Raw genomic sequence first — 20,182 nt, 5'->3', positions numbered from 1 at the left:
TTCTCCTTCCTTACTATTCAACTTCTTGTACAGCTCACAATATGCCTTTTCCTTCGCTTTTGTCACTTCTCTTTTCGCCTTACACTGCATCTCCTTGTACTCCTGTCTACTTTCTTCATCTCTCTGACTATCCCAAAACTTTTTCGCCAACCTCTTTCTCCTTATGCTTTCCTGGACCTCTTCATTCCACCACCAAGTCTCCTTGTCTTCCTTCCACTGTCCAGATGTCATACCCAGTACTGTCCTAGCTGTCTCCCTCACCACATCTGCAGTACTTTTCCTTTTGTACAAAATTGTTTCCCCTCCAACCAGTGCTTCTCTCACCTGCTCGATAAATTTCACACAACAGTCTTCATCCTTCAGCTTCCACCATCTGATCCTTTGTTGAGCTCTCTCTCTCTTCTTCTTCTTTACCTCTAAAGTCATCCTACAAACAACCATCCTATGCTGTCTAATGACACTCTCTCCTTCCAAAACCTTACAGTATCTGATTTGTTTTAGCTTGCATCTCCTATAAAGAATGTAGTCCACCTGTGTGCACCTTCTTCCACTCTTATATGTTACCCTGTGCTCCTCCCTTTTCTTAAAGTAGGTATTCACCACAGCCATTTCCATCCTTTTTGTAAAATCAACTGCCATCTGTCCTTCCCCATTCCTATCCTTGATACCATATCTACCCATTACTTCCTCATCACCTCTGGTCCCTTCACCAACATGCCCATTGAAGTCCGCTCCTATCACCACTCTTTCATGCTTGGGCACACTCCCCACCACCTCATCTAACACACTCCAGAAATCTTACTACCAGTCATACTACCAACATTCAAAGTCCCCACTCTCATTTCCACCCTTCTAGTTTTCTTCTTCTCCTGCTGTTTGTGGAAATGTTCTCCTGCTCTTCTTCATCGTCTTCGCCCAGCATTCGCCCAATTTCCACCGGCACCCTGTTTTGCAACAGCACCGGTGGGGCACGATGTTAAGCCAGGCTGCGACCGATCCGGTATGGAAATTCGATTCTTAGTCTGCATAGTTGGGTTGGCTTGTTTTATGCCAGATGCCCTTCCTGACACAACCCTCCTCATTTATCCGGGCTTGGGACCGGCACTCAGAATGTACTGACTGCACACCCCATGTGGCTGAGTTAATGTACACACCCTGTTCCAAAAATATCAAACCTGATGCACTGTCTCATCAGTTTGCTGCTCCAGATCACAACCTGGATTCAAACACCCTCCTTCCCACTCCAGTGATTGTTGGAGCTCTCACCTGGGACATCGAGAAGGTCATCCTGGAGGCCCAGAAATGTTACGCTGATCCTGGAAGAGGACCTCCTGGGCAGCTATTCATGCCCCCAGTGGACTGGTCTGTGGTTCTTTAATTCACACACAGCTTCAAATTTGCCTGCCATCCCAGAATCCAAAGGACTCTCTATCATCCCCAAGAGCACTTCTAGTGGCCCGCAGTCCAGGCAGATGTGCAGGACTATGTCAAGGCCTGCACCATCTGTGCCAGGGGTAAGGTATCTCATTAGCACCATTCGGACTTCTCTGTAACTGCCTGGATTTTGGCACAGGACTCCCCTCATCCAAGGGCAACACCATCATACTCACTATAGTTGACTGGTTTTCCAAGGAGGCTCACTTTGTGGCTGTGCAAAAGATACCATCTGCTCAGGAGACTACCGACCTCCTAGTCCACCATGTGTTTCAGGTGCATGTCATCCCTCTGTGTTGCATCACATTGTGTCGGACCGAGGATACCAATTTACTTCACAAGATTGGAGGAGCTTCTGCTCAGCACTTGGGCCCTTGGTCAGATTCTTGTCCAGGTTACATCCCCAGACCAACTGCCAGGCAGAATGGGCAAATCAAAAACTTGAGTCCACCTTCCAGTGTGTCACATCCTCACACCCGTTGTCCTGGAACATGCAGCTGCCATTGGTGGAATATGCTTTTAACTCCCACGTGAGCTCTGCAACTAGACTAATGCCTTTTCGGTGGAATTTGGGTTATCAACCTCCTGTTTCCAGCACAGGAGTTGGACCTTTCAGTTATATCAGTTCAATCCTACCTACGGCGGTGTCGATGGGTGTGGAGGACTGTCCATTCCACTCTGCTCTAGATGAGGGACCGGACTATCCGACATGCAGACCGACACTGAACTCTGGCCCCCACTACACCCCCCAATACTAGGTGGTTCAGGAGGTGTGGCTCTTGACCAAGGATATCCCACTTCAGTTGGAAGTCAGGAAGGTTGCACCAAGGTTTTTCAGACTCTTTGTGGTTGACTGAATTGTCATCCCTGCCTCTGTTCGACTTTGTCTGCCTTGCTCATTCCACATACATCCGGTTTTTCATGTTCCCCAGCTGACGCCCGTACAAGCTAGCACAGTATGCCCTCCAGCCAATTTCATTAATCTCACCCAGCTCGTGGATGGCTTTCCGGCTTGGATAGTGCATCAGATCCAGGATGTGTGCGCTCAGGGTTTCCAGTATCTGGTGAACTAGGATGGTTATTGAGCTGAGGAGCACACCTGGGTATTGCAGGCCCTCTTTCTGGACCCCTCCCTTCTCTGGGACTTCTATCGGGCCCACCCGGGTCAGACTGGTAGGTTGCTGGGTAGTTCCCATTGAGAGGGGGGGACTGTTGTGCTGCCCTGAATCTGCTTGGCTCCCCCTCCATTCCTGTTTCTCTAAGTGATGCATCACAGAACTGACTTCACAGACCAGCCAGCAATCACAAGCACCCAATATGTAAACTCCCATCTTGCCTTTTTAAAATCAATAAAACTCAGCTTTGGCTGCGGGGTATATGGCCCAGTGCGTGGCCACAGCTAACCAAAAATTTAGCTTTGATAACAGCTAATCAGCTAACTGAAAAATTATCTTTTATAAAGCCAAACCAATAAACCACCCAAAAAATTATTGGAAGCTACAGCTAACCGATAACTTTCAGTATTGTTTCCGGTACACTTGCAACTACTGAGAAGCTGATTTTGAGTTTTAACACCATGATCACTTCTTGTAGCGTCAAAGACAACCACAAACCCAAACAAAGAGTTAGCACTTCTGTCTTTGTGCACCCTGCCCACTGCTGGAATCTCCTGTTTACTACATATTTTGCAGCAGTGAAGCAACTGAAAGGAGCTAAGCTCAACTCTACAAACACAAAAATTTATTAATCAAATTAATCCGGATAGAATAACTTCATTAAGGTCAATTCTGTCATTTGTACAAAGTTAACATATAACACATATATTTTAATTTTAAATAATGCACTAATTCTGAAGTTTTGTAACAAACACACACAGATGCCAAAGGGATTATGGGTAAAATGAGCCTCCAATAACACTGATTGATTGACTCATTCATTCGATGTAAAAACCAACATGTTAATGTGAGGTGTGTGTTGCTGTTTACATATAAATGTGCTTTTGTAAAATATGACATTTTTTATTTGTATAAAAAAAAGCTATTTGCAAGAGCCAAAAGTCAAGTTGTGATTAGACAACCGTCTGATATAACCGGGGTCAAAATAAATAGACCACTGCCATCTACTGGCACCCAGACGCTCAGACCCTAACCCATAATCCTTTGCACACCACAGAGTTGCTGCAGTTTAAACAGCACAGAGAGAAAACACAACAACTGTAAATGAACATTATACAACCAAAATGTACATTTTTATTTCTTTTGATCAGCTGCAGCAAGAGACTGTAACAACTCTCTGGTGCACAAAGGATTATGAGATATCTCAATATACTTAGGGCGAATACTGCCATGAACACTACTTGCTAGTAGGTGGCAGGAGAGACAATGAAAACTTACCAAAACAAATATTCCAAATAAATAATCAGTGTCTGCTATGTTTAAGTTGCGTGGAATTTAACAAACGCAAACTGAATTTCAGACATCTTATATATATTACTCTGGAACAAAGATGACAGACAGTGTTTGTCATAAGCAGGGCGTTAAAGAGCAAACAGGAAGCAATTGCAGCCCACAGTGATTCCAAATGGAAATAATGAATAAGCAACCTGAGCTTCTTGTGGCAGTTTTACATAAAACAAACACAACAACGTCTATAAACCCAGAGAATATATTCACAAGAAATTTAGGCACAATCTACAAAGGGTTTAATGTTGTTGTCCATATGGTGCCTGATCAGAGCGTCTCAGAAGCATTTCTCCTGTCGTCAATTTTTACCCATAATGCACTTAGTGGGGAGAGTATGTCCACACTAAAACCTTCAAAAATAGTGCATTACTTTAAAACTAAAACATATATCTGATATTTTCACTTTATAAAACTTCAGACATGACGTTAATTTAAATAACTTGTCCAAAATTAGTTGGGTTAAAATTTTAACCATAAGTTAAAACTGTATGCCTCTGGATGACTTGGGTCATATTGCCAGTGACTCAGTATGAGGTCAAAATAAATTATCTGTTTTCTTTTGCTTGCTTGCTTTCTTTCTTTCTTTTCTGTGACCAGTTCTCCTTTGTTTGCAGATGATATAGTGGTTTCTCCTGGAACTAGCTCTCTTCTGTTTGCAGAGGACAGAACTGTACATCTACTACAAAACATTTAACAGGTAATTACTCACATCTTTGATATCAGACTTCATAAATGTTTATAACTGTTAAGCTGTGTTTACCACACCTGCAAAAATATGTTAGTGGTCTAAAAATTATTGGACCAAAATTTATCAGAAGATAATTAGTCCGCTGATAGTTTTCAAAATTATCTGAAAAGCTAATCCGATAATGAAAACATTGGCTTTGATAATTAGCGGTTAGTGGATTAGCGGAACTGTGCCACCACTGATATGGCCTCACTACTATTCCTTGCAAATTATTTTTAGAGTTTTCCTTGTGATCAGTCGTTGTTTCTGACATCTCTGCTTTTGCTCTTCCAGCAAAACTGCACCCTACCAGCTCCTGCACAACCACCTGGTTCTGGCTTTGGTTACACACTCCACCCATTCTGGAATTCACTCCATCTGGCATCCTGGTCAAGCCTGTGTCTCCCTGATTTGGTGCTTCCTTGTTGGCTTTTGTACCTTTTCAAACTGTTGACAAGCACCAGCCCCAATGGTCCTCACTTTCTATATATGACATACTACCACTAATTTTGTTGAGATTACCACATGAATAATCAGGAAGGTCACTGCAAAAGGAATTGGACAACCAATATAAAGATCTGCATTCAATTTCTGGTGACACTACCTTTTTGTGTCCTTGAATAAGACACTTCATCTGCATTGTCTCAGTTGACAGAGCTGTAAAGGGATACTCACCTTGGTTGAGGAGGGAACTTGCATCAAACTGGCTTCCTGTCCAGCAAAAGTCAGACTCTCGTCTGCTTCATGCTATGGAAACCGGGGATAATGACTGGCATCAATTGGTCTTAGGGCATGGACAGGATTATTTTTACTTTTACTTCTTTTGTTCAAGGATAACACACTCTGTCATAACCTGAGTCTAAATGTATGCTTTTATCACTGAAGGGTGCTTTTTGTGCAATTTCTGCTTAAACAGCATACCCAGAAGTAAAGGCTTAGTCATATGAACATATGAAAAGGCAGAATTTCCTTTTGACTAACTGAAAGACAAATCCTTCACAGTTTAGACATTCTCAGCTTTAACAGTGATGATGAAAACAATTAAATTTTTTTTGCAAACAAAAATATTTAGGCAAACAGAGGATTTTGCATCAAGTTAAAAAGTTTTCAACGAACGTTTTTCACAAACAACTAGAACTCTGCCCTCGTAGAGCACAAACCTCCACCACCAATAGTTTCTAATTACACAAAAATTTTACCTTGGAAAAAAATAATGCAAGGTCAAAGTCCTGTTAGAAGTGACTTTTCATAAGCTTTTCATAGTTTTTGCATCCTCATTGAAGACAACTTTGGATGCTGTAGCTCCTCTGAAAAAGAGAGCTTTAAATAAGAAGTGCCTGACTCCGTGGTATAACTCACAAACTCGCAGCATAAAGCAGATAACCCGTAAGTTGGAGAGGAAACGGCATCTCACTAATTTAGAAGATCTTCACTTAGCCTGGAAAAAGAGTCTGTTGCTTTATAAAAAAAAAAGCCCTCCATAAAGCTAGGACATCTTACTACTCATCACTAATTGAAGAAAATAAGAACAACCCCAGGTTTCTTTTCAGCACTGTAGCCAGGCTGACAAAGAGTCAGAGCTCTATTGAGCCGAGTATTCCTTTAACTTTAACTAGTAATGACTTCGTGACTTTCTTTGCTAATAAAATTTTAACTATTAGAGAAAAAATTACTCATAACCATCCCAAAGATGTATCGTTATCTTTGGCTGCTTTCAGTGATGCCGGTATTTGGTTAGACTCTTTCTCTCTGATTGTTCTGTCTGAGTTATTTTCATTAGTTACTTCCTCCAAACCATTAACATGTCTATTAGACCCCATTCCTACCAGGCTGCTCAAGGAAGCCCTACCATTAATTAATGCTTCGATCTTAAATATGATCAATCTATCTTTATTACTTGTCTATGTACCACAGGCTTTTAAGGTGGAAGTAATTAAACCATTACTTAAAAAGCCATCACTTGACTGAGCTAATTATAGGCCAATCTCCAACCTTCCTTTTCTCTCAAACATTCTTGAGAGAAATTGTATGGCCTTGCCTTACAATATAAAGCACCTTGGGGCAACTGTTTGTTGTGATTTGGCGCTATATAAAAAAATTGATTGATTGATTGATTGAAAGGGTAGTTGTAAAACAGCTAACTGATCATCTGCAGAGGAATGGTCTATTTGAAGAGTTTCAGTCAGGTTTTAGAATTCATCATAGTACAGAAACAGCATTAGTGAAGGTTACAAATGATCTTCTTATGGCCTCAGACAGTGGACTCATCTCTGTGCTTGTTCTGTTAGACCTCAGTGCTGCTTTTGATACTGTTGACAATAAAATTTTATTACAGAGATTAGAGCATGCCATAGGTATTAAAGGCACTGTGCTGCGGTGGTTTGAATCATATTTATCTAATAGATTACAATTTGTTCATGTAAATGGGGAATCTTCTTCACAGACTAAGGTTAATTATGGAGTTCCACAAGGTTCTGTGCTAGGACCAATTTTATTCACTTTATACATGTTTCCCTTAGGCAGTATTATTAGACGGCATTGCTTAAATTTTCATTGTTACGCAGATGATACCCAGCTTTATCTATCCATGAAGCCAGAGGACACACACCAATTAGCTAAACTGCAGTATTGTCTTACAGACATAAAGACATGGATGACCTCTAATTTCCTGCTTTTAAACTCAGATAAAACTGAAGTTATTGTACTTGGCCCCACAAATCTTAGAAACATGGTGTCTAACCAGATCCTTACTGTGGATGGCATTACCCTGACCTCTAGTAATACTGTGAGAAATCTTGGAGTCATTTTTGATCAGGATATGTCATTCAATGTGCATATTAAACAAATATGTAGGACTGCTTTTTTGCATTTGCGCAATATCTCTAAAATTAGAAACGTCTTGTCTCAGAGTGATGCTGAAAAACTAATTCATGCATTTATTTCCTCTAGGCTGGACTATTGTAATTCATTATTATCAGGTTGTACTAAAAGTTCCCCGAAAAGCCTTCAGTTAATTCAAAATGCTGCAGCTAGAGTGCTAACAGGGACTAGAAGGAGAGAGCATATCTCACCCATATTGGCCTCTCTTCACTGGCTTCCTGTTAATTCTAGAATAGAATTTAAAATTCTTCTTCTTACTTATAAGGTTTTGAATAATCAGGTCCCATCTTATCTTAGGGACCTCATAGTACCATATCACCCCAATAGGGCGCTTCGCTCTCAGACTGCAGGCTTACTTGTAGTTCCTAGGGTTTGTAAGAGTAGAATGGGAGGCAGAGCCTTCAGCTTTCAGGCTTATAGTTAGGGCTGGATCAGGTGACCCTGAACCATCCCTTAGTTATGCTGCTATAGACTTAGACTGCTGGGGGGTTCCCATGATGCACTGAGTGTTTCTTTCTCTTTTTGCTCTGTATGCACCACTCTGCATTTAATCATTAGTGATTGATCTCTGCTCCCCTCCACAGCATGTCTTTTTCCTGGTTCTCTCCCTCAGCCCCAACCAGTCCCAGCAGAAGACTGCCCCTCCCTGAGCCTGGTTCTGCTGGAGGTTTCTTCCTGTTAAAAGGGAGTTTTTCCTTCCCACTGTTGCCAAGTGCTTGCTCACAGGGGGTCTTTTTGACCTCTGGGGTTTTTCCGTAATTATTGTATGGCCTTGCCTTACAATATAAGGCACCTTGGGGCAACTTTTTGTTGTGATTTGGCGCTATATAAATAAATTGATTTGATTTGATTTGATTTGATAAGCTAAATTAGATGTGATCAAATGTCAAGAACATGTATTTAGTTCATGCAGTTGAATCAAAGTTTTTTTTTGTGGTGTCAGATTTTTTCAAAATTTTCAGTTAAGTTTTACTAAACATTGGTTATATTTGCTGTGTATAATTTGTTATTGCTTTTTGATAAGTGGAAGAAAGTCAAATAGACATAAAATTGGAACCTCCATCCAATTTTGGTGGTGTATGTAAATCCATAACAGAAGAAAATGAGAGTGATTGAGACACCTTTTAACTGAGATATAATGTAATAAATGAAATATGTACACCAAATCGGTTATTAAATTCAAATGTCCACAAAATCCACAATCCAGATCAGAGCCAGATCAAAATTTGTCAGTTGGTAGAGAGTGCCAGTCTGCACCTCACGTTCAAATATGAGAGAGATTGGTACATATTTGGTTAAGATATCATGTAAATATAAAGAGGGTTTTCAATGTTCAATTAAAATGGCCACAAAATCTGTAATCCGGATCAGATCCAGATCAAACTTTGTCAGTTAATAACAAATGTCATGATCTTTTTTTGACAGAGTCATTAATTTTTGAAAATTAATTCAATGGTGAAGATAGGGATTTTTCCATTTTTCCAAGATTTTTCCTGACTTCGACCTTTAACCTATGACGGTAAAAATCAGTTAGTAAGAATCAGTTTGTTCTTATCAGGATATGAACCTTCAGTAAAAATTTCATAACAATATATTAAAAATTCTGGGCTCCAGGGTGTTCACAAACAGACAAACAAACAAAGAAATGGGGCGACAACATAACCTCCTCCAACTTCCTTGGCGGAGGTAACAAAATTCTGTGATGGAGCTGAACATATAAGCTCTAACTCTAGAAATATTTGGAGTTACTGCACTAACTGAAAATCAGCATGGGATTTGGCTTTATGAATTGGTGTTTGTGTTTTGCCAGAAAAATATTGAAACATGGTGTCCGTTTACTGCCAAACCTGATTTCTCGATAAAGACAAAAATACAAGTGCATTTAAGTGCAAACTCAACTTTTTCCCCATAAATGGCAACAAGAGTATAAATAAACTGACTGGTTATTAAAAAAAAAAGAACAAACAAAAAAACAATCAAACTTCTTTGCAACTATTATTTACATGGTTTTAAAGTGTTTCTTCCTCAATGTTACTTTTGTACTTTTGCTGGCAAGCTTTGAAACAATTTCTGGCAATTACCTTACAAGACATGTTTTTCACCAGAGTATTGGCATCTCTGTTGTTGAACTGATATAGCAATGCTACAGTAACTAAATAATATAATGTGCCTACAACATAATTGGTGAAGGAATAGCGACCCATTTTTCCCACAAAAAAGCATGTCAAGGCCACAAAACTTCAAAAAGTTTCTCCATCCCAACATGTATCAAGGACATAACTGAACTGAATATTCCATAAGGGCCCCTTCACACACATAACACGATTGAAGCCGACTAGCGCACGAAGGAGGAATTGCATGCAATTTGTGAAAAATCGGAGCCACCTCAAACGCCTCGTATACCTGTCGTTACAACCATTCATGCACACAAGCGGATGAAAGACAGCGAATGCCCTGCGCGTGCTGATTCGATACCCCTCTCGGCAGGTGTCGGAAAAATTCCAGGTGTCGCATACGAACATCTAACACCGCTTGCTGCACACTTAGAAAAGGCGGGACTATTTGTACAACTGGTTCTACTGCAGAAAGCAGGTGATCACACTTGACCTGTCTGTGAAAAGTGTCAAACATGAGTGTGGCGTCACCTAGCAACACACAGGTGTAGCTGTCCCGACCCCCCTCCGTCCCCACACACAAATGGAGCGTGGAGTGTGTCATTGTCACCCCCCCTCAATACAAATGGAGTGTGTCGTCAAAAACAAAATAATACAAACATAGCATTAAAATCACAGAACAAAGCGACAGAGAGTGTGCCTTTTTATTTTTTTTATTCTTTTATTTTTTGTGACCTGCCGAGGTCCAGTGACAGAGGTGGGCGTGTCCCCCTGTGACGTGCAGCTGGTCAGATGTCTGCGCTCGCAAGTCATAGTTCGGGAACACCTTCACTGGCTTGTAGGATATTAAGTCGCATAACTACAGCGTGAAGCGCGGACGTCGGCATGCTGTCCTTGCGTGGAAATACTGTAAATTAAAACACATATTGCTTCAGCTGACTGCTGCATCAGCACACTGCAACGCTGGTGAATATTGTGCCATGCAGGAACTCACCCCTTGAGATGCCCCCACAAGGCCTGTGTCACTGTGGGATTTCCCCACATTATAATAATTAAAACACAGATCACATTTGCAGCGGATCACTGCACGCTGGGCACGCTATGCCGGCTGATGTGTTCACGATGCCAGATCTCGGCTCTTCAGACGGGAGCCGGCTCTTCATGACATGGGAGCCGGCTGGCTCAAGCGCATCAGGTAATTAATGTAAAACATGAAAGAGAGAACAGTGATCCACATCATTTCATTATTTCCTGATGTTTGTCTAGGTGGAGGCTAAATCTGCTCTTTATAACAGGAATTAGTTATTATAAATTGTGGTGTTTTATTAATATTTCCCTCTGCTGCTGTGTGCGTGACTTTCCACATGCTCGCACTGTGTTTGTGTGTGCAAACACAAGCATGCATGAAACCATTGCTGCGGTATTGTCCACACCTGTCTGACCATGTGCGTTCCTCCCAACAGTAGAGGTGGGCGGATCAATCCTAATTTCAATAATATCTATACCAACGCTGGTATTGATATTGAACGATCCTCATGTAAAAAGGTCGATACTCCTGCTTTTTTCTCTCCCGCACGCACTAACTGCTGCGCACACGAATTCATCAAAGTCTACTCTATGTAAGAGCAGCGCTGCGCTGTGTCACACAACACGGAGCAGCGCACCCTTGTATTGTGGTTTTGTCAGCCCTCTACCTCAGGAGATTTTGTTTTAAGTTGTGTTGAGTGATTTTTTTTAAAACAAAAATGTTGATTATGATAATAAAGTATTTTGTTGTCACATACAATATTTGGTGAAATTGTATCCTAGGTCTTTTGGATCCTTTGGATCTATGAAGCTTAAATATGAAAAAGGATCGGTATCAATATTGGCGATACTGGGCCTGTATTCACTTGGTATAGGATCAATACCAAAATTCCCGGTATCGCCCACCTCTACCTGACAGCAGGTGGAATGTTTCGTGGTTCCCCATTTCATTTTTGGTTTGTGGATTTTCTTCCCGTTTCTGTATCTTACGTGTTATGTGTGAAGGGGCCCTAAAAGTCGTTCTGTTCTCCAAAATGTACTGGTGAAGATCACCAATATTTGGTACATTTCAAGACCATCCCAAGATGTATCACTGAGAGCAAAATGCTAAACATCTCTTGGGTTGTTCAGGAGGGACTCTCTTTACATCATTACTGGCCAAGTTGTCCTATTTATAAAAGTAGGTCAGTGTGACCGATCTTCAACGGGCCTCTTAATGATTCAATCTGAGATGCATCACAGACATCAAATAATGAACATCCCTTTGAGCATTTAAGGATGCTTTGTTTATGTCATCACATGGAAAGACAAACAGCAGGAGAGATGTCAAGATAATGACAATGCCCCCTCAGCTATCACTTCTCTAAATCATATCTCATAATTCAAAAGGGACAAATAGCTGGACAGGCACATGGGCACCATCCAGGGCACGAGGTGGTTCCATGGTGTGGTAGATGAAGCAACCCATGACACCAGATGCATGCTGACAAACCTGACTCGACTCTGCAAGACATTAACAGTGACTCCGTGTATATGGCGAACACTATTCTAAAATCTTAAAGCATTCACTAGACAACTAACTAACAATAACTAACTGTTAATAATATGAGGCCAAATTTTGCTCTCTTGCACGATAGCTCATATAAAAATGCCTTTTCAGTATAAAATGTGTTATCAGCAATGTAGTTTGCATCTAGTGCATTCACACAGAAAATATTTTATAACAATTTTAACCTCTGCACACCATGTGGTAATTTATTTATTTAGTTGATTTAAATTTGTAAATCACCTCTTATCAAACCTCCAGTATTTTGTCTCTTTAAATGATTATAGTGAAACACTCAGATTCTTAATCATCACTAATTTATAATGAAGCATTACAACACAAAACAAAAGTTTGCAGTAGCCCAAATGAAACAAATGAATCATCTTCTTAGGGTATAGCTTGAAAAAGTTGAGAACATTGCAGATTCAGCTGTTTCAAACCAAGGGCATCAACGTACTAGCATTAATTACTATGCATTTGTGGGAGGTATCCTTTGTCCCCCCATGACCAAAGGTTTAGAATTGAACAGAAACAGACGTGTAGAATTCCCAGGCAACTTAAATGTGCACACATTATTTTCAACCATAGAGAAACAGCACATCCAAAAGTACTCAAAGATCATAAGAATGTGGCATAACAATAGATCTTTGGATATCTTCTGCCAGTGATGTGCTCCTCCATTCATAAATTGTAAATGGACTGCACTTATATAGCGCTTTTCCATCTGTATCAGAAGCTCAAAGCACTTTACAAGTATTTGTCACATTTACCCATTCACACAGACACACTCACACACTGATGCCAGGGTGCTGCCATGCAAGGCGCTCACTACACTCCAGGAGCAACTAGGGAATTAAGGACCTTGCGCAAGGGCCCTTAGTGATTTTCCAGTCTGGCTGGGGTTGGAACCGAAGATCCTCTGGTCTGAAGACCAATGCTTAACCACTAGACCAGTGGTGTCCAAAGTATTGCAGAAAGGGCCAAAAGGGTGCAGGTTAGGGCTGAGCCAGATACTTGTTTCAGATGAGTATACGGTACGGATAAAGCATTTTTCACGAGCATGAGCTGAGTAAAACTCATCAATATCTCTGCTGAAGGAAAAACCTGATTGGCTAACTGACTGTCTTCACACTCTGTTATTGGCCAGTCACACACAGCGCATGCCCCTCCTTACACAGGCATGTCTCTGCAGCCTCTCACGTGCACACACACACACACACACACACACACACACACACACACACACACACACACACACACACACACACACACACACACACACACAGAGGAACTGATGTCTCTGTGCTTGGCTTGACTCTAGCTCACATTGCTCACGTTGCATAAGTTTTCTTCAATTTGCCTCTGTTTTGGTTTGTATGGTATTTAAAGTTACTTGGTAAACTTGTTTCTTAACATACACGATGCGTTTGACAAGACAGAGCTGAAAATGTCTCATGCTGTGATGGTCACTGCCTCCACTCTGGTGTTTTTTTGTTGTTGTTTTTTTAAACGTTTGTTTGCTCTAGGTTTGGCTGGTGATATAAAGTCAGCTGGAAAACTTTGCTTGTACTGAATGCGGTGCTTTTGAGAAGAATACAGTGAACAAGGCTGACATATTATTTCCCTGTTTGCCATCACTGGATGTTTGCATGAATCACCAAGTTCACACAGATCATTAAAAAATAAATAGTCTGAGAACAACCTCTCTCTCCCTTTCACTCAGTCACACACACACTTGCACACAGACACACACACACAGACTATTCACACTATGCAGAGAATATTCATGTTCTGAGTTTATAAAAAAACTTGTTCTGTAAAATAGTTCCTTTACTATTGTGATCAAAAACATTGACTCTCAATTCTGAGGCTGCTCTGTAAATATTCATTCATACACTTAAGAAAATTCATGTTCTGACTTTATAAAAACTTGTTCTGTAAATAGCTATCTTACTTTTGTGATCAAAATCACTGATTTGAATCTCAATTTTGAGGCTGTTCTGTAAATAGTTTTCAAATAAACAATAAATATAGTAACTTCTGATCAATCCATATCAATTTCAGATTTAAAATAATGTACTGATTTAAGCCCCAACCTTTTCCAGTCAAACCACACCCACTTCCGGTTTAGGCCCTGCCCACTCCGAGTACAGATACAGATAATTTAGATGGTTCAACAGATACAGATACAGATACAGATAGAGGTGTACTCGCTCATCCCGAGTGTAGGTTCTCCTTGCAGCCACTGACTTCAGCCACAGGACTACCACTACTGCAGTAGGCCATCACCTCCCTGAATGTCATTCATAAGTGACCAGATTTCGCCTGATGGCTTAATCCAACCTGGCATGACTTAATAAGATAAAATGGTGCAAGGACCACTACCCAAACTGCAAACTGTCCTTAGATTTAATTCACATATCACAACCAGCATTGCTTCTGTCTTGATGAACAACCTTTCCATATATTTTACACACCTTCTGTGCTTCTTTGAGGTGTCATTTTCTTAATTTGAACACAGATGTCCTGTGGTAGGCATGCAGTGCACGCGTCACAGTTGGAGTTGTTCAGCCACTGATGCAATTACTTCGTAAACATATTAATACAATAACATCCTTTTGGAGGGCAGTATGCATTTTCAAAGGCTCGACGTCTATGCCCAGTTGCCCAAAATGACAGATATTTGCCCGAGTTAGAAGAGGGCGAATATCTGAATATCTCTGAAAATGCATACTGCACAACAACAGCATGTTATTTGCATTATTATCACTTACTGAGATACACAACACGTGGAATCACATTAACAATATTTAATGTAATTTCAAAAAAGCACGACACCCAGCAAATGCGCACATAAAAAGTTGGCTCACTTTAACTTTTGTCATGTTGGTTGGTACCGTGCTGCTCTCCAAATTCACCAGTGCGTCCTTTATCAAGCTGGCTGCTTTGGCTGCTGTTCATTGTTGTACTATCCATGATAAAATCATCGGGAATATCCATACTGGGACCAACACACACTTCTCGCATTTTCATATTTTCCTCTGCGGACAGTTCTTGGGCTGCGCACGCTATGATGTCATTTGTTTACGCACAGCGGGCGGGTATGCCGATACTCCTTCGCTACTGCAGGCAGGTATAGCAAGGTAGTTTCAACAGAAATCTACACTACCAGCCTAGCAATGCCTCAATAAAGTGATAATAATAACCTTTATCTTATTTTTTTACTAAAATGTTTATCTTTTCACTAATCTGCCCCGAAAGGACACAAATATCATTGGAAATACTTGCTTGACACATTGTGACCCCAGATACCCACTAATTTCAGATTGTCCAGTGCTTCACTGTCTTCCCACACCTAGGATAACTTTCACCTCAACCCAGCAAAGCAGGCTTGTTGCAATATGTTGTATATTTCATTCTACCACGTCTTACACAAGACTGACAAAGTGGAAAGCAACACAAACTATATTTTTGGAAGATGTGGCCCTGTCTGGGACTGATCCTTCAGAAATCATCTTTCAATGTTGCTTTCCACACTGTCAGCCTTGTCAAAGTCTAGATAGGATAAAGTGAGTGATATATCTCAACAGGCTTGCTTTGCAGGATTCTGGTTTTGGGGAAGTATGTGTGTGTGTTTGGGGGGGATAGCCAGGGAAAATGCAGGATATCCTACATCCACTCACCCCCACCCTCCACCCAACTTCCCAACCGTCGCGCCGCCGCTTATCACCCACCCATCAAACAAGACCACTTTCCAGAGAGATACCTTTGTAAAGATAAACCAAGGTACTCTTCTGAAATTGCACAAAGCTAAATGCACATGATTAGAAATGTTGTGCGACCAGAACACAACCACATTGACAGAAAGCATGCAGACACAGTGCTGTGGAACGCTGTGCTCATTAACCAACAGTGGTTATGAAAAGCACAACAACAGGCTATATTCATTCTCAGAGTTAATGAAGTCATCAACTTGAAGAGAAAAAGAGAAAATACGAATAATGCTGTTAGTGGTTGTTCATTTATCCACACAAAATGTGATCACAAGCATAAACCTTATTTTATCTTTCAATATTGAAATGCTCAAGTCTCAGCCTGTAAATTATGCTCCAGATACTTATGTATTACATATGTATTTCCAGAAAGCAGGACCTACATCTTCTTGCAGACACCTACTGTAATTTAAATGTTTAAATAATGATGAGCTACCCAAAAATACAACTGTGACAATTTGACAGACATATTCCAGCCTGAATGTGGACTCGGTAACAGCAGTAAAAAAAACATAGTGCTGCCATAAGTTGCACTTAAAACACAAACAAAAACCCATCTGATTTCTACGTCATCATCCGCTCTACAACATTTGACAATGTGAGGTAAGACAGCTGGCTTTGACAAGTTCATGATGGGTCATTCTATGTGTTCAAAGGTCACATCATCAAGCAAACCCACTGCTGCATCTTCTCAATGTGACATTTCTGTATTCTTTTTCATTCATACAACTCTCTGAAGTTCATGGACATTCACCAATGATAGCATGTGCACTCAGATGCCAGATTTCCACACGCCACATTTGCATTGTGTCATGTATCCATCATATCTTTCTTGCTGTTGTGGTCCATCCTACACATGTATTTGTTGCCATGCATGTGGGGAGTGGGTGAAAGAGTGAGAGCAAGAGAGAGATTCAGAGGATTTATGAGTGACATTTATTTCCTCTAGGCTGGACTATTGTAATTCATTATTATCAGGTTGTCCTAAAAGTTCCCTAAAAAGCCTTCAGTTGGTTCAGAATGCTGCAGCTAGAGTACTGACGGGGACTAGCAGGAGAGAGCATATCTCACCCGTGTTGGCCTCTCTTCATTGGCTTCCTGTTAATTCTAGAATAGAATTTAAAATTCTTCTTCTTACTTATAAGGTTTTGAATAATCAGGTCCCATCCTATCTTAGGGACCTCGTAGTACCATATTACCCCATTAGAGCGCTTCGCTCTCAGACTGCGGGCTTACTTGTAGTTCCTAGGGTTTGTAAGAGTAGAATGGGAGGCAGAGCCTTCAGCTTTCAGGCTCCTCTCCTGTGGAACCAGCTCCCAGTTCAGATCAGGGAGACAGACACCCTCTCTACTTTTAAGATTAGGCTTAAAACTTTCCTTTTCGCTAAGGCTTATAGTTAGGGCTGGATCGGGTGACCCTGGACCTTCCCTTGGTTATGTTGCTTTAGACGTAGACTGTGGGGGGGTTCCCATGATGCACTGTTTCTTTCTTTTTTTGCTCCGTATGCATCACTCTGCATTTAATCATTAGTGATCGATCTCTGCCCCCCTTCTCGGCATGTCTTTTTCCTGGTTCTTTCCCTCAGCCCCAACCAGTCTCAGCAGAAGACTGCCCCTCCCTGAGCCTGGTTCTGCTGGAGGTTTCTTCCTGTTAAAAGGGAGTTTTTCCTTCCCACTGTGGCCATGTGCTTGCTCATAGGGGGTCGTTTTGACCGTTGGGGTTTTTCATGGTTATTGTATGGCCTTGCCTTGCAATATGGAGCGCCTTGGGGCAACTGTTTGTTGTGATCTGGCGCTATATAAGAAAAAAGTTGATTGATTGAGTTGATTGACAGTGTATATGCATCAGAGACTGTGTGCAGAGAAGAACAATAGCAGAACTAAAAAGGAGACAGATGATTTTTTGGAATAAAAGAGAATGCGGCCAGGATTATAAGCAGAGAACATGTTTAATAACGTATGGTGCATCCGGAAAGTATTCACAGCAACCTCCAATCTCTACACACAACACCCCATAATGACAATGTGAAAAAAAATTTTTTTTTTTTTTTTGGTAAATGTATTTAAATAATAATAATAATAATAATAAAAATCAGAAATCACATGTATGTAAGTATTCACAGCCTTTGACATGAAGTTCAAAATTTACCTCAGGTACTTCCTGAGGTAAATTTCCACTGATTATCCGATCAAGGTTTCCACCGATCATCCGTGAGATCTTTCTACAGCTTCATCGGAGTCTACTTGCAGTAAATTAAGTTGATTGGACATGATTTGGAAAGGCACACACCTGTCCACATATAAGGTGGAGGTGCGGCTCTATCCAGAAGTGGGAGTGGGTGTCTTCTGCAAGCCTCCCATCCTTTGCTGTGATTTGGTACTTTATATAAATGAAATAAATTGAAATTGAATTTAAAGACCAACAATTGTCAGTGCATGCCAAGGACAAGCCAAGCATGAAGTCAAAGGAATTTTCTGTAGACCACCATAACAGCATTGTCTTGAATAAAAGATTGAAGTGCATGAACTAAGTCCATACTCCTGACATTTGATCAGATCTAATTTAGCTTATGAAAAGTAACTTCTAACAGGACTTTGACCTTGCATTTTTTTTACAAGGTAAAATTTTGAGGAATTGGAAACTAGTGCCGGTGGAGGTTTGTGCTCTACGAGCACGGTGCTCAAGAATTTGTGTTGCATGTATTATGTCTTCTTCAGTTGCTGGTGTCCTCAACAGTGACGCACCTGCATGCTGGCTCATGCCCAGAAGAGCGTGCCACATTGCCAAAATGTGATAGCTGGTGGTCCGTCACTAATATGCATGATCCTTCTCATCTGAGTCGCCGTGACTGGGTGTTTGACAGAAAGTCATTCTATTGCTAACCAAGGATCCACTGAAGAGACCTCTACCAAAGACCTCTTGTCAATATTCCTGTCCCCTCATTGGAAATCCTCTCACTCCTCACTTCATGTATCCACTATCTCAATAGCATTGTGCCACGTCCTAGCATACATGGCACTTAAAGGACGTGACAAATGACAAATGGCTGTAATTCATGTTATACCCACAACACACCCATGATTAATTAAAAGAGATGAAATACAAATACAACTCCTTTGCAAGCTTCATTGTGTAAATAGTAAATTGGACACACCTTAAAGCCATCTGTGCTCTGCACTTTAGCTGGTCTTGTGTTGGCCATCAAGACAGGGCTGTGTCTATACAAACACTAGCACTGCCAAAGCTGAACTGTGAATGAAATCTTAAATGGACTGCACATAGTGCTTTCCGTCTGCATCAGATACTCGAAGCGGTTTACAATAATGCCTGACATTCACCCCGATGTGAGGGTGTTGCCATACAAGGTACTCACTATACACCGGGAGCAACTAGAGGAATAAGGACCTTGCCCAAGGGCCCTTAGTGATGTCCCAATCAGGCTGGGATTTGAACCAAGTATCCTTTGGTCTCAAGCCCAACATCATGCAAACAGTAAAAATGCACCTCAGTGGAACACCAGGATTATTCAAAGATGTCTAGTACCAAAGACAGCTAGTCAACAGTTCTGTCTCTTCGCCAAAAAAACCCCTCTCACTTCTGTCTCCTATTGAGTCCATTATCTAAGTACTGCAGCAATGTGACAGGTTCTTGAAGATAAAGGGAATGTCAGATGACAGTCTGCTGTAATTCATCTTACACCCAAAACATAATGACCAATGAAAAACACTAAATACAAGACACATTTACAAAAGTAATGAAAATGTTCACAAAATACTTCCATGATGATGTGAACACATCTTTTTCTTCGACCTTTCCTCATTTTTGGCACTTGCACAGTATTTTGTTGGCTCACACTATTTTGGTCTCTGATTGAAAAAAAAACGTGATCCAAACTCATGAAATCAAGAGAGATTTGGGAAAAGGACCAGACTGCATTTTAACCACTCAGCTAATGTAGTCTTGTCATTGTTGTACAGAGAGTGATATCAATAGCCTGTAAACAGTTGCAGTTGTTATCCTAGCACAGTAAACTCTCGATAGACATCCGAACTTGAGCATTCCTTTGGGAAAGCAAATGAAATCAGAAAGCTAATCAACAGAAACTTGCACTATGGAGGTGAATGCAAGTGCAACAAGCCAGTGATGCTGATGGGAGCTGACGTGGAGAATTGGGAGAGGATCAGGGAGAGCCGTACTTAAAGGAGCTGTTTCCTCAGTCT

The 20,182-nt window shown here is 41.0% G+C and overlaps 2 long non-coding RNA genes across 2 annotated transcripts in view; one reads left to right on the top strand and one right to left on the bottom strand.

The window, feature by feature from the left end:
• LOC117507815 overlaps positions 1-20,182 on the bottom strand; it is a 1,071,732-nt gene that overhangs the window by 1,005,663 nt on the left and 45,887 nt on the right. The window lies entirely within an intron of this gene.
• On the top strand, positions 1,707-18,262 carry LOC117507841. Its single transcript, XR_004559849.1, has 3 exons — positions 1,707-1,716; positions 5,019-5,021; positions 18,156-18,262. It is a non-coding gene; the product is annotated as an uncharacterized LOC117507841 (long non-coding RNA).

This window comes from Thalassophryne amazonica, chromosome 1 (assembly GCF_902500255.1).
Source record: "Thalassophryne amazonica chromosome 1, fThaAma1.1, whole genome shotgun sequence".
Lineage (NCBI taxonomy): Eukaryota > Metazoa > Chordata > Actinopteri > Batrachoidiformes > Batrachoididae > Thalassophryne > Thalassophryne amazonica.
The sequence above is the reverse complement of the archived record's forward strand: the minus strand, read 5'-3'. Positions and strand labels throughout refer to the sequence as shown.